We start from the raw sequence: 12,955 nt of genomic DNA, 5'->3' as shown, positions 1-12,955 counted from the left end.
TTTCTATATTAGTGCATATATATATATATATATATATATATATATATATATATATATATATATATACACACACACACACACACACACACACACACACACACACACACATATATATATATATATTTGCTTTGACTGTTTAGTATCAACTCATTGTTCATTATTCATTCATTTTTACTAACTGCTTTATTCTGGTCATGGATGATCCAGAGCATATCCTGGGAACAGTACAGTAGGTATGAGGTAGGATTACACCCTGCATGGAAGGACAGTCAATCACAGGGCACCATGCACAGACACTTTCATTCACTCATTCACACCTAGAGCAATTTAGAGTGGCTGAGCCAACAACCGGCATGTTTTTTCCCCAGACAAAAAACATAGGGAGAACATCTGAAACTCCTCACAGACAGTAACTGGAGCTCAGGATCGACCCAGAGATCTTGGACTGCAAGACACACTACCTGGTTCCGCAAACAAGTGCACTTGCCTTTCATAAAGCATTCATTTACAGCCCCATGACAGTCTGAATGTGTTGAGTCCCTAACTTCAAAGATCCAGGTACAGTATTTGATGAAACATTTCTTTATTTCAAAGTTAGTTTAGTTTAAAACATTTTGACTGACAGTGTACATACTGACAGGAAGCAGGGTAAGTGGCACATGTAGTGCTAACATTTAGGTTAAGTATGAACCTAAATGGTAAGAAACTGGTACACATGATTTGATCAAGGTGGAGCATACAGTATACAGAGGGGATCAATACTAATCCCTGGACCACTCCTTCAGTAACAGAAGCTAGGGTGTTTTTTATGTAATACAATGCTGTCTACATGAAAGACATGATGTAGAACAACAAAGTCATATATAAATGCATTGAGGGATGATATACAGTATGATGTGTATGCTATATATATATATATATATATATAGATGTAGTTTTAAATGAAAAACTTTTTTTAAAACTACATCTATATATATATATATATATATATATATATATATATATATATATATATATATATATATATATATGTAGTTTTAAAAAAGGTTTTCATTTAATAATCCAGTAGTATAATTAAATGAAAAACTTTTTTTAAAACTACATCCTTCTCTTATTTGTTGACAACTTTAAAGCCTATCATAATAACGCTGAAAAGGAATTTAATAGTCCATAGTAATTTGAGTTGACATCTACCATAAAAGACATGTCAAAAAGAATGTGTTCAAAACAAAAAGCATGACTCACATCAGGCTCCCATAACCTACTCATTATTTTGGTATGTTGGTAAAAATGCTGAAATAAAAAATAATTAAATATTATTAGACTTAGCTTCTGAAGGCATATAATGCTGCTTCTGCTAGCTATTCAAGCATTCTGAACACATGTCCAACTGTCAAATCAAACTTTGACTCTCTGGCATAATACATTCTGTAAAAGTTTTATGCATTATATTTCATTTGTAGATGCGTCACTGTGGTTTTTTTAAAAAAAAGTTATATAGATTCCTTATTTATTTTGATTTAAAGTTCAATTCATTTGCAGCATCCAAACTCCAGCAAGGTAGTGAACATCTGGAAACATGGTTTACTTTTTTATGCTGTTTGCTTTTCAGGAACAATAATAACCCTTCAGAATAATTTTCCTTTTTCCAGTAAAGAGGAAGCAGAATGAAAACTGTCAGAGCTAAATATACAAAAGCACACCACTTGATCTGAATGTGATGAAAAATAAAGAAGGTTTGAGGTATCACTTTGTTGAACTTCTAACCGTGAGTAAAATAAACTCACAGAGGTACTGAAGAGGCTATGATTTCACATGACATACAGTACATATTCCTGCTGAAATAATAGTGGTTTTACTCTTCCAAACAGCAGAGCCAGACCCCACAGGCAGGTATTTTCTCAGCATACACTGAGCACTAATCACTGCAACTCCTCAGTTAATTGCTAATATAATAAGAAGCTTCAAAAACTATTGAAAATACAAATAATGTGAATGAAAAATAAAGGGCTGCAAATAAATCAATTCTGTGTGTATCACAATAAATTAAAATTTTGATTCTGAATCTTAATAAAAGAAATGAAACTAGTCAATGACTCATGAAACACCATAAACCTGTGAGTGCTTTCTGGATGTTCTTGTGCATGTATGCCAAATACATAATCATTACCATGTGCACTGAAAAATTACCACCAATAATAACCACTCAGAAGAGTTTCACTGGCACCCTTAAAAGACAACCTTAAACAAGGAGGTTACATAACAGTAAATTTTATTATTTTAATTTGGCAGCATTATTCATTGAATGAAATAGAGAGGATGTGGTCAGACCACTTGAAAAGCTTCTGGTTAACGAGCAAATAATAATAGACGGCTATTGAAACTGAGTGAGTGCAGCTGTGGATAAATAGTCACACATGCAACAACAGATTTTCTGTCGCAGAATTGATATTTCTATTGAATATATTCTTGTCAAGACCACAGGCAAAGCTATTCTGTCCATGCTGTAATGCTTTGTGTGGAGATTTCTTACATCACCATGTTGAAATATTGAAAAGCCTAATAGCCAGGTCTGCTTCACGGTGGAATGAAACCTGTCTGGCAGTGTTTGTACAAGTTTCCAATACTTCTTTTGCATCTCTGGGAGGTTCCATGTCTGTTTACCTTTGCACTTTTAAAACCTTGATCTTTAAGTGAAAGCTCACAGTAGCTGTTTTCTTTATTCAACCAGTATGTATGTACTTAAATTATTGTTAAAGAGGAATGCTGGACACACCTATGTGACAAGGCTATGCTGGCAGACATTCAGGATTAAGAGCAATTATCCTACAGCAACACAAGAAAAAAAGACATAATTCAAACATAGTACAAACATGTCTAAAAGTTAAAGCTTCTACAATGACATATTTCAAGTAAAAGCATCAAAGAAAGCAGGAAAAAGAAAGGGGAAGGGCTTGTGGTTTTTGTGAATGATAAATTGTGCAATCCAGGAAACAATATCTTAAATCGCATGTGGTCCAAATGTGGTGAGCTACTTGCTGTTGGTTCATGGCCATATTACGTGCCAAGAGAGTTTACACAGGCCAAGATAATGCCATTCATATGCCAGAACGCCCCACCCTTGACTGATGAACTACAGAAAGGGAGACAATTAATTCTAAACAGCAACTTTCTTATCATTTTAATAAACATGTTTAGCTTTCATGATTTCACCTTTACTAATGTTACAAAAAATGTGAAACCCTGGACATGTTGAATGCTATTGCTAAGGACACAGGTAGCAGCATCACAGTCCTGAATTTAGGGATATCTGATCACACACTATTTCCAAGATAAACTATACAGAAGTTATCCATTACCACCAGGATGAAGTGGACAAGGAAGGCTAAGAAATTTGCTCAGGTTCCCTTAGAGAAATCTTGGCACAATGTGTGGACTTTGAAGGATCTAGTCTCTGCTTCACTCTGCAGGTGATCTGAGTTCACTGAGATGCACCCAGTTTCATTTAAAACAACAATTTTCATTACAAAATATGTTATTGATAACAACAACTTGAGTGAAAAGTAGAGTTTTTGATATATTTACGTGCTTGGCATGGACTCTACACATTTGTGCAAAACCTCCTGATCCATTTTAGATCAAATCTATTAGAGTGTCATCTGAACTCAAGCATCATTAGAAGAGATTAGGATTGAGGAAAATCTAAACTTTTATTCAAAGCATTTGTTTATTTCAAATTTTATTTTATTTTGTACTTTTGGACCCAACTGTTTGACTGTTACTGTCTGACTGTAACGGCTGTAGCTATAGACTATAAGAGTAGACAATAAATAATTATTTACATAAAAGATTTATATTTTTAATGGCTTTGTTTATTTTTGTAACAATTTAATGGTGTAACATCTAACTCACTGTACATACAAGGACACTCCACATGTAATGTAATAAAATTTAAAAAAATAAATAAATAAATTCATTAATTGACTAAATCTATAAGAATTACAACAAATTATGAAAACTTGTATAAAATAAAATAAATTTTGAGATGGGGAAAATTATATTTAAGATCCCTGAGCTGAAGTGAGTCACACTGACAATCCTGTAGTAGTATTTCACAGGGAGATTTGTGTTAGGGGTGTTGGCTAGGAATTGCCAGGGAATTTGTAGACATACATCAAGTCAGATAAGTCACCTCAGATAAGCTAAACGCCATTACTCCCCAACTATGGAGTGACAGACAGGAGCCAATCAGCTAATCAAGACAGAAACCACTTGTGTAAACAAGTGGCAGTGACATTCCACCATGTGGAGAACAAAATACACAGAAATCACAGATAGAGTAAAAAAATAAATCACACCAACAACAATCAGATGTAATAGTTGTGCTCTCTATACTATATTTCATCTAAGTAGCTAGGAAATGTGTAGCATTTCTACATGATCACCCATGATCTAGCACAAAACAGCACATTGTGAGAGTACAGCAGGGAAATCCTTTTCCTTTTAGTCATAGCAAATATTTTAGCTAGCTACCAAATGTTAGGTGATTAGCTTATTCTGTTTGATGTGTGCTGTTTATGATCTCACAGAACCAACACCTTTACTGACTCCATTGAATCAGGCAGATTGAATCAGGCAGACTGGCCAGTCCTAGTCAAAATACTCAGCAGCTTTGAAAGTAACAATGATGTGCATAATTTAATGATATTATCCTTGCACTTCTGTAATAGTGAGCAATTCTGTACCACATACCAAACTGAATGCTACCATAATAAACAACATGACATTCTTATATAATTAGCACAATAGAATTTTTTTAACAAACAGGTTGACATTAAAAAAATGAATAAATAAAAACTTTTTTAAAAATCCTGCACCATCTGTGGTGCAACAGATCCTAATGGTACAGTTGTCTCATTGTACTCTTGAATAGCCTTGTGACAGGCAGACTTACCTAATTTACCCAACAACAGTATTTCTGTTTTATTATTTAAAATAAGCATGTTTCAGTTCATCCAGTCTTTCATATTGCTTCTTAGGCTTTTATTTATTTGTAGCTGTAGTGCTCAATCAGGTCAACAATACTTTTTGAGAATTTCATGGCTAGGAGGCTGGATAAAAAAGAATAAATTGCGGCCTAAAAACAGGATATTAAGCTGCACACTATTATACTTTTGTAGTCACTGAAGAATCTTATTCGGTTTCCAAACTGGCAACAGTCAAATAAACAGTCAAATACAATCTACAGTTCCAACAAGAACAGGGAGCAAATAGCAACCCAGATGACTGTAGACCTGGATGTCCTTCTGAATATAAGACAAAGGCATTCATGTAACAAGAAGGCGTTTAAATATGTTCAAGAAAACCTGACAAAACAGCTATTGATATCACTAAAAAGGAAAAATATCACGAGTGCATGCATCAGCAGAGTTGAAATAGAAAATGAAGACAGATAAGGAATATTGCACTGGGTTCTGTGGGTTAGTAATCTGACATTAATATGGATGGAGAGATAGATGTTGTAATTTTTTATTTAGATGATTTTCTATATTTATAAATTAGTCTATAAATTCACCAATTTAGTTCACTGTTCCCCATTTTACCTATAGGCCACTCAGAGAAGTTCCTTTTCTCTGAAGTGTATGTTCTGGACATGATCTGAAAAAGGCTGGCACTATCAAAATTGTGTTCTAACTTCTGGAATACCTTTCTGCAACTGCTTGATAGTTTTGGGTTTTCCTGTTAAGATTGATGTTATAGAGGTCACCACAGGGTTAAAACCCTAAATGATCTGTACCTTTTGGTTCTGTACCTTTTCTATCAACCCAGAAACCTAACAAAGGTCTGGTGAACTTTGCACCTTTTCAGTTTCACTAAGGGATTGTTATCAAAAGCTTCTTGAGAACTGCTTATACTTGATGGACTTTCATTCATTCATTCATCTTCTACCGCTTATCCGAACTACCTCAGGTCACGGGGAGCCTGTGCCTATCTCAGGTGTCATCGGGCATCAAGGCAGGATACACCCTGGACAGAGTGCCAACCCATCGCAGGGCACACACACACTCAACTTGATGGACATATTCCTCAAAATGTTTTCATTGTACATGATGAAACATTGGTTCATAATTACAAAAAATGTCATATTCAAACAGACTAGAAACGGCATTAAATAGGCTTTGTGGCATGACCAAATATTCATAGTCACCAGACATTACAATGAAGGCTGTTTATCAATTCAATTCAATTCAATTTATTTGTATTGCGCTTTTAACAATTCACATTGTCTTAAAGCAGCTTTACAGAAGTATAGAAACAGAATAGAAAAAAGCAATATATAATAATAAGAAAAATAAATAAATACATACATACATACATACATACATACATACATTTAAAGTTTAAAATTAATAAAAAAATATTCATTTCAAATTTAAAATATATATCTAACCTTAATGAGCAAGCCGGAGGAGACGGCAGCAAGGAAGAACTCCCGGAGATGTTATGAGAAAGAAACCTTGAGAGTAACCAAGCACAGAAGGGAACCCATCCTCATCACCTCTGTTGAGGTGGATGAGGTTGTATGTGCTTCTAAGATCCAACTTAGAGAAAATCTGTTCATCTGTCTGTCCAGTCATTCCAATCCTTGATAAGGCTACCATCTTTTTTCCCCCACAAAGAGTTTGGCCACTGCAGCTGAGGGTGGATGGTTGACATCTTGTGCTAGACATTGCACAATTGTGCTAGACATTGTGCTAGAGCCTCTTTAATATAATCCTCCATAACTCTTGTTTAATGGTGAGTGAAAAAATAGTGATCTCTAGAGGCAACCTCCTGATCCAGCCAGGAGGTTGATGACACAGGTGTGTTGTGTAGGCAGTTTCAAAGCTTTTACCTTGCTTAACATATTGGCCAGGTCAAGATGTGGGTCAGGGAGTTGCACTTTTACCTTGGGTCTTTCTATCCGTATGACAGGATAAAGAGAGAAATTTTTATAAACCTGGTAAAATGTGACATGGATGATTCACACAGGTTCATCAGAGTCATTTATGTTACTGTAGCAGTAGGATTGTTTTAAATGTAGAAGAGTAGAAGGTATAGAGTTCGTGCTTTAAAGGGTGTTATCAGTGCAGATGGCTATTTTCAGAAATTTGTTGAGTGTGAATGACTTATCATGGTATGCTAGATCATTTTGAAGAATGTCCTTTAAGTTTTGGTGAAAAATGGTCTTCATTCCATCCAACTTCCTTGTGATTAAAAGTAGTGGTTTCCCAGGTATGCTAAGTAGCTAAGTAGAGCAAGAGCTTGATGGATTTTTTCAACAAACATGCAAACATAACACATTGTGTGAGGAAAAACTAAAAACAATTATTATATTATTCAAAGAACAGGTTCAAAAAGAGTGGCTGATAGAAAGGCAAATGCAGTGATATTGGGAATAAATGACAGTCCATGTGCTTTTTTCCAGACAAGGAAATGGAAAAGACAAACAACAAAAAATTCACAATATAGTGCCCTCTGATGGTGTGGTGGTGAATTGTCCATGTTGTGTATGACAGATTTGTGGGTGTTGTAGATTTGAATATGAATAAAGAGGACATGTGAGGTTTTTGGATTATGTATCAGAAATGGTTGTCATCAGTATTTAAGCATCTTTGGGAATTTGTTTATGTGCATTTTTTGCCCAAGGTCTCAGGTATACCTCAATAGCAAAACCAATTATCATCCAATTCACATCTCCATCCAATAACAAACAATTAATTGTTATAGACAGTGTATATTTGAGCTTGAACAATCTGGAAAAAAAGGTGTGTCACAGGACTGTTAAGGGTAAAAATTCATTTCAACTTAAAGATTATAGTCAATGCTAAACAATGACCTCTGTATTACCATGGGTGACATTTAGCCAACAGATTCCATTGCAATTCACTATAGCACATTCCAGGGATTCCTTCTTGACAGCTGCCATTTCACATAATATATAACCCTAACCTATTGCCTTCACCACTAGCCACTCTAGGTGTTAATAACAGGTCAAAAACAGCTAACTGAATAATTGAAGTCTGTCATGCCTGAAACTTGTAATAGGACATACTCATGATTTTTGGCAAGCAACACCTCATTGTCTCCTGTCTTGTCATGGTGCCACAAGAGGTCCCCATTAGCAGAATACCGTAGTTCAATTCCAGATTCATATGAACTTTCACTTGCTTGTCATAACTACTGTGTTAGCTTACTGCTTTTTCACCTTTGGGTAGTTTTCCATCCTTCAAATTTAATTTCCCAACCTTTGCATTGTATTTGGGTTCACTGGTTACTGTACCTTGAATAGCTTTGTCTTCTATTCTATGTCCACATTATTATTTTACCTTCTTGCCTGGTAATTAACCCCATTTGTACTAGGTTTGTTTATGCATGTGAATTGTCTCTTGTGTTCTGTTTAGTTTGTTATGTAAGAAATTTCTCCTTACACAGATCCAGCATATTACTTCAGGCATCATTTCTTTGTGTCACAGCTTATATATTTGATATATAAATAATATAAATTCACCCTTATATATTTTGCACAGACTGATTCCTAATCTTGTACTTGACAGGGAGAGGTAGGAATATACCACACCCTTATGTGCTGAAAGCAATTCAGAGATATTTACCTCTGAAACATAGTTTCTCAGTTACTTCAAAGCAGTACTTAATCACCCCCCTCAAGGCAGGCATTTAGGGTCACAATTTCATGACAGGACACTCAGTCTGCTATAAAATTACCCCTAGATCCTGGTAGTGGGTGGAGTGAAATGTGGACTATATGTGGAAATGTGGATCTATAATGTGCTGCAAAAACAAAAACAAATATAGCTGCAAGCAGCGATGACGGGCCTTCGCACGTTTTTTTATCGCTATACGGTGCCTTCCAGAAAACAATGCACAGTGGGCAAGTGCATTAAGTGGGTAAATATCAGTAGACTATTTTATGTTGTTACTGACCCATTTGGGGACTGTAGGTAAATGAAACCCCACATTTTAGACAAACGGGGGCGCTAGTGAGCCACTTAAGAGACACACCTTTGTCTGACCTTTTTGTCCACACTTAACAGCCAACAAATGTGATGTATGTGTCAAATTTCAAGTTAATCTAAGCATGCCAAAAGTCTTAAATATGCCTGAAATAAAAGTAAATTTTGACACGATGCCATGGCAACAGTGTTTGAGATATCAAAAATCCGTTCGCAATTTCGCATCTGCAATATCTCTGCGTCATGGTGGCCAAGTCTGGTCTCAATTGCATGAATCTCCTAGGAGGAGTATTTAAAAGTTTACCGCATGAAGCTGACAAAAAATCCACCTTTGTGACTGACCCACTTCCTGGGGCCTGTTGGTGGCGCTATACCTGGGACTCACAATAAGCACATAGATGCGATCGGAATCCTTGGCCGAACATACACACCGCGTGTCATCACAATAAGACATTTTTTGCTTTAGATATTAGACACTTTCTGTTTCTCTGAATTCGCCATAACTTTGTCGCTTCGCCATGGCAGCACCGTTCGAGATATCAAAAATCCCTTCGCAATTTAGCAAGTGCAATGTCTCGGCATCATGTTCACCACGTTTGATGTCAATCGCATGAATTCCCTAGGAGGTGTATTTAAAAGTCCATTGCATGCAACTGTGAAAAAATCCACCTTTGTGACTGACACACTTCCTGGTGCCTGTTGGTGGCGCTATGTCTGAGATTCACAACAGGCACATCGATGCGATCGGAATCCTTGGCCGAACATAAACACCGCGTGTCTTCCCAATAAGACATTTTTTGCTTTAGATATTAGACACTTCCTGTTTCTCTGAATTCGCCATAACTTAGTCGCCTCGCCATGGCAGCACCGTTCGAGATATCAAAAATCCCTTCGCAATTTAGCAAGTGCAATGTCTCGGCATCATGTTGACCACTTTTGGTGTCAATCGCATGAATGTCCTAGGAGGAGTATTTAAAAGTTCACCACATGCAACTGTTGTGACTGACACACTTCCTGGCGCCTGTTGGTGGCGCTATGTCCGAGATTCACAATAGGCACATCGATGTGATCGGAATCCTTGGCCGAACATACACACCGCGTGTCATCCCAATAAGACATTTTTTGCTTTAGATATTAGACACTTCCTGTTTCTCTGAATTCGCCATAACTTTGTCGCCTCGCCATGGCAGCACCGTTCGAGATATCAAAAATCCCTTCGCAATTTAGCAAGTGCAATGTCTCGGCATCATGTTCACAACGTTTGATGTCAATCGCATGAATTCCCTAGGAGGAGTATTTAAAAGTTCACCACATGCACTTATAAAACAGTCCAAAATGGCCGATTTCCTGTTGGGCGGAGCTCATAGTTTAGAGCGCGAAAGTTGTTCGGGTCGATGAGATCTATATGCGTACCAACTCTCGTACATGTGCGTACATAATTGCCCGATCTGTGCACCAATGTTTGTTTTTGCATTACAGGGGGCGCTACAGAGCCCCCCTGCCACGACCGTATTCCAACCTTTGTCCAATCCTAGTGTCGCGCGACTCTGACGTGTGTGCCAAATTTCAAGAGTTTTCGAGCATGTTAAGGGACCCCAATTGGCCAATGTGTGGGAAAAAAAAAAAAAAAAAAACAATAATACTCCCGAGGAAAAACAATAGGGCTTCGCACCATTCGGTGCTCAGGCCCTAAAAAAGTAAGGTCTGTATTATAGGGAATTTCCTAGAATTACACATTCAGCTCTTCTTACCATGTTTGGGTCTAAATCTGATGAGTACAAATTTCAGCATCTTAATTAAACACCACATTTTTGTTTGGTTAAAATATTTACCAAACTTGGACTTCAAAAAGTCCGATTAAAATAAGGGAAGGGGATGGACTGAAGATGGCTATTGTGATCATTAAGAGAAACAATGACTACAGAGTCATACCATATAGGCTAGCCCTTAACAAGCTCATGTAAATGTGGATTTATTAGACATGAGAGATAAAAATTTTAGTTTATGCCACAAGTTTTTAGGAATATTTACAGGATGTGCTACACAATTAAGAACTGATGAGTTATTAGTCATTGGGGAAAGTAGAGAGTGAATTTCACATTTCCTTTTTGCTGTGTATTCTCTCCTCCTAAGTATAGGATAAAGATTAATGCTTTAGTGGGGTGGCTCTACCCCTAATTCCTCAATGGTCTACAAAGATATTTAAGATGTGCCTAATGCCTAACTGTTCATTCATGGTTTGTGTGGTTTTACCCATATGCTTTAAGATAATACCAAATAAATTGGTTCTAAATGGCATTAACTGCATTCAAAACCATAATGAATTGTGTTATTAGTCCATACAATATTGTACAGACATTGCATTGTTATAGTGTTCTAAACTTTTCTCTTTCACATTTGTGACTATATGCTGATAATGTGTCCTTACCTGACTATGACTATTTGAAATCGTATGTCAGCAAATAAATGCTGATAAATGTAAGCAAATCTTCTATTGTTTGCTTCTATTCTTTTTTGTTTGCAGTTTTGATGAGACTGTGACACTGACATTTACCTACACAGTGCAGTTACTGGTTTCACCTGCTTTCACAATGACCCTTTTGTTTAGTGCAATGTTAGGCTCAGTTCGGCTTTCCTAAAGACCTGTGTGTTCCAAATCTGTAACAATGTACTCCCTCCCACCTGTTTTTCCCTGATCGATGTGCAAGAAGTCTCCCACCTGGGCAACTAGGCCTCAGGGTCTGACGAGGCAATGATCCTGGCCCCTTGTCTTGGTGTACTGTGGCTGCAGGGAAAGGTGGGCATCAGGCATCAGAGGAAAAGAAAGAAAGGGGAAGAGGAACAGCAAAAAAAGAGAGAAGAAGGTGGAGGCTTGCTGTCTTTCCTGGCCAGATCAAGTTTCTACCCGTTTACACAGGTCACTGAACAGCTTTTTACTTTTATCTATGCCTAGTAACTCACATAAACACTCTCTCTCTCTATCTCTCTCTCTCTCTCTCTCTCTCTCTCTTTCTCTCTCTCTCTCTCTCTCTCTCTCACACACACACACACAGACACACACACAAATGCATATACGTAATTGACAAATAAACATGTCATAGCCTTGTGCAGCTCTTGTTTACACTGCAAATTAGGCTGTGATAGCTAGCTTGAAATAATAGCCTGGTTGGTTGGCCTGTTTTTATTTGTAATACACATGGGCTGATATTTGTCACATTCATATTTACATAGTATTTATATGCACCACTTAGTAGAAACATACAATAGTGTATAGGCCCTCTTACCACAACTCCTATTCCTGTACATTCTTTCACAGTGGTGGGCCCTGAACTATCCCTATTTGCCCCAATGCTGCTATTTGCTTTTACATTTCACACACTCATCAAAAATTACATCAAAAAATCAATCACTCAATAAATACATCAAAGAGCCAAAGGATCATTATTGTAGATGAAGAGGAGAAAAACACAACTATAAAGCAGAACACAGCTTAATTTGAAGAAACTCTTGCAACTCTCTGTATATTTTATACACATAAAAAAGATTTGAAAAGTAGGCAAATTAACTCTAGTGTTAATGACAAACACTGTTCCCTTAGTTTTTATTTTATTTTTTATTTTATTGCACCATTTTTTAGGTTTGCTTTTTCCAGTGCTACCACCCTTCACATAAGCTCAGCAAGTCAGCCACTGGTGAGGCCAGGGAGTCCACAATAGTATCGTTCACTGTCATGAGTCTGAAGCTCTTTACAGTACCAAAGGCATAAAAGCTAAACCACTTCTCACCTGAGACCCAACCATTCCAAGAGAGGCAGGGATATGAAGTCACAACCTTCTAATCTCTGGTGCAGAAGCTCAACCACTGCTGAAATAGTTTGTTTATTTTCCTCTTTTCCTGTCTGTTTCTCTTTGAATCATTCTGGTTCACTCTGCTCATACCTA

The sequence above is a fragment of the Tachysurus vachellii genome, chromosome 16 (assembly GCF_030014155.1).
Source record: "Tachysurus vachellii isolate PV-2020 chromosome 16, HZAU_Pvac_v1, whole genome shotgun sequence".
Classification (NCBI taxonomy): Eukaryota; Metazoa; Chordata; class Actinopteri; order Siluriformes; family Bagridae; genus Tachysurus; species Tachysurus vachellii.
This window is presented reverse-complemented; position numbering follows the sequence as displayed.